The 3,678-nt window shown below is 28.7% G+C and overlaps 1 long non-coding RNA gene across 1 annotated transcript; it reads right to left on the reverse strand.

Annotated features, from left to right (window-relative positions):
• LOC107890201 (uncharacterized) lies at window positions 1-1,380 on the reverse strand. The gene is made up of 2 exons (XR_001681875.2): window positions 813-1,380; window positions 1-387 (listed from the first exon to the last, which is right to left on the reverse strand). It is a non-coding gene; the product is annotated as an uncharacterized lncRNA (long non-coding RNA).
• Between the last annotated feature and the right edge of the window lie 2,298 nt (window positions 1,381-3,678).

Below are 3,678 nucleotides of genomic sequence, written 5' to 3' on the forward strand. Positions count from 1 at the left end.
TTAAGCTCGAGTTCAAGTAGCTCGATTATATCTCAAATGAGCTTGAACTTAAAAGTAGATGTTCGATTGAACTCAAACCGAAAATCAAATTCCAAATTTTAAGTCAAGCTTAATAATATTCAAGCTCGGCTTGATCACACCGCTACCCTCTACAAGCTAATCAGTATAGCAAGTATCTGCCCCCATAAAATGTGCAATGCACCTTGTTGAGGCCCAATTTTGGCTTAACTTAAACCAAAAAACTACCTACCCAAATAACCCCAAAACCCAATTAGACCCAAAACCCAAACCTTAGCTCAATACATTAAAAAATCAGAAAAAAGAAAAAAAACCCTAGCTAAATCTCTTCGCCCCATACCTTCTGCCTTCAACCAATCTCTGCCATCCCTGCAAAATAAGACCAAAATAGCAAAGAAACAATGGTAAGCAAACGCAAAACAATACAAAACAGTGATTGAATAGTGACAAGGCAGAGAAGAGTAAAAAAGAAAAAAGCTATGACATGTACAAACGGCTATAAATGCCGAATTTACCATGTAAATGGGGGAGTTTTTTTTCCTTCCTTTTCGAAATACAAAAGAAAGATGTCATCAAAAGAGGCTTCTTTTTTTCTTTTGAAATACAAAAAAGGGAGAATAACATCAAATACCTTCAAATATTAATTCAAAATCGCGGCAAGAACACCAAAACCGAATCAAAGGTGGTTTTATTTTTTTATTGTTCTTTATTTTTGAGATCATTTGTGCATATTAATCTCTATTCTATTAAGAAACAATATATACACTTAGATAAATTTTTTTTTAAAAAAATACCTTTTCCGGTCACCGTGCACGGTGGCCGGCGACGGCGGCCGACGGCGGTAAGGTGACTAGACGGTGGCCGGGTCTCTGGTCGAAAATCAAAGGAGAGAGGGCAGAGAGCTTTTAAGTTTTTTTTTTTTTTCTGAAATCTAAAGAAAATGAAGTTTTTGGGGAAAATTGGGCTATTTATATAGCATCCAAAACGACGTCGTTTTGGACTTAAGCCCCAATGCCAAAACGACGTCGTTTTGATCATACCTGATCCGTCCGACCCGACTCGCCTCAGGATCCGCGTGTTTTTGGAAAAGGGGAATTTACGCGTGCAGTCCTTCCACTTTTTCAAGCTTTTGCAATCAACTTTTTTTTTATTTTAAAGTTTGCCCTGTGAAGTTGTCGCGGAATTCGTTTTAGTCCCGTACCAGGTGCTGCGTTTTGAAGGGAAGGGAAAATTTTATTTTTGGTCCTCCTTTATTTTCGCGTATTGCAATAAGGCCCTGTTTCCCATTTTTATTTCTAATCGCACCCCAAGAACTCTGTTTTGATTCTAATTTCGTCCTTTTTGCCTTTTTTATTTTTAAATATTGTTTGTAGTGTTATATTTTTGCTATTATCTATTATTATCATATTTATTATTATTTTCTATCCTATATATTTTCTTTTTAGTATCAATCATATTATTATTATTACTTTCCTTTTATTATTATCTTTAACATATCGTTATTCTTTTAATATTATTATTAATTATTATATTATATTTAATAATCTTTTGATGTTCTTCTAAAATCGTATATATATATTTTTTATCCGCTATTATTATTTACTACTTTATATTTAATATTATTATATCATATTTGTTTTTGTATTTTATTATTATTAGTATTTCTATTATTATTATTGTTAATATTAATGTACATTTTTATATGTATATACTATTTATGTAACATTATTAATAATTATTTTTAATACATGCATACATATTATGTGTATATTTATATAGTATTATTAATAGTTATTTTTAATATTATGATTATTTCTAACATGTATATATTATATACTTACTTCTAATACTATATATTGTATATTTCTAATACTATTATGCTATTACCATTACTATTATTACTACTATATTTTTTTGCTCCCTCTATTATGCATTACCAATATATTATTACCATTGTTACTGTATTATTATTGTTACTTGTTATTACCCTCATCACTATTATTATCTATACTTTATTATTGTTACTTATTATTTTACTATTGTTATCTATTATATCATCATTATCATTATTTTTATTTTACTATTGTAACTTAATATATTAGCATTGTTATTTTTATTGTTGTTATTATTATTATTATCATTATTATTACCATCTTATTTTATTATTATCAACACTCTTTAATTATTGCCACTATCATATCTTTTATTTAACATATTATTGTTACCAACTTTTATTATCATTATTATCATTGTTATTATTGATATTATATTACTATTATATTTTTGCCTATTACTCTTTAAATACACTAAATTATTTCTACTCCTCACTCAAATTATATATTCTTTATCTATATATATATTTATATGTTTTATATATCGTTCTGCACTTTAAAATATTTATTATGTATATTATTTTCATTACTATTACTATCAATCTTTTTAAAAATTTTATGTAATATTTATTTACAACTAGTATTCTTTATTTTTATTTTTTATATTTATTACCTTTTTTTATTTTTTCAAATACTATTGGCTTATTTACCATTTCTCTCTTCTTTTAACTTATACGTTTATTTTATTTTGCTTTCATCGTTATCATTCACGTTTGCATTTGTATTCATTCTGTTACGCTCGAGATTTGTATTCATGCTTTCTTTATTACAAACTTATGTTGTATTAACCTAGTCCCTAAGAAAATAACTTTATCATAAAAAGCGATACTCCATATTTGAAATTTCGAGAAAATCGTGCCCTAACTTACTGGGTTTCGATTTTTCTCATTTAATCTAAATAATAGAATATTCTTTTAAAAATTGCAATACGAGTTAAAAAAATGCTTATTCTTGGAAATACGAGGTGTTGTGCCCTAACTTACCGGGTATGACATTTTGTTACCTCGAAATAAGATTTTTCGCAAGTAAATGCAATATTCGGTGTTTGGAAATTCGAGGAAACGTGCCCTAACTTACTGAGTTTCGATTTTCCTCGTTCACCCTAACTAACCGAATATCCTTTTGAAAAGTAGTTAAAATACACGGATTTTTAAGTAAAAGGCAAGCTCATTCTCGAAAGTTCAAGATGTTGTGTCCTAACTCACTGGATATGACATTTTGTTGCTTCGAGACGAGAAGGTCTTTAACGTTTGAATGTTTTTTACAAAAAGAAGGATCGTATTTTAAAGTCTTTCAAGTTTTTTTAATTTTCGACACAAGGCACTAATTAATCAACTAGGTACCAATTTTCGGGCGTTACGAGAGTGCTAATCCTTCCTCGTGCGTAACCGACTCCCAAACTCATTTTCTGATTTTCGTAGACCAAAAATTATCGTTTTAGTAAATCTTAATTTTTATTAAAATGATTAATTTAAGGTGACTCGATCACACCTCACCAAAAAGGATTGGTAGTTTCTCAAAAAAATAGTTACGACACACCTCATTTGCTCTCATTACATTTTCCTTTCTAATTCGATATCCACTAGAAATTTCCAATGAAATCTGAAGTTTATTGACAATTTCCTCACAATCAAGCTAAAGTTTTCCAAATCAGAATCTTTTATGAAAAAATCAACACTCCTCATCACATACAATCTTTATTATATGTAAGTTTTTTTTCAACCAGCAAGCTAACCGAGTATACATCATTAGCAAGAACAATAAACAA

This window comes from Gossypium hirsutum, chromosome A09, assembly GCF_007990345.1.
Source record: "Gossypium hirsutum isolate 1008001.06 chromosome A09, Gossypium_hirsutum_v2.1, whole genome shotgun sequence".
In the NCBI taxonomy this organism is placed as follows: Eukaryota; Viridiplantae; Streptophyta; class Magnoliopsida; order Malvales; family Malvaceae; genus Gossypium; species Gossypium hirsutum.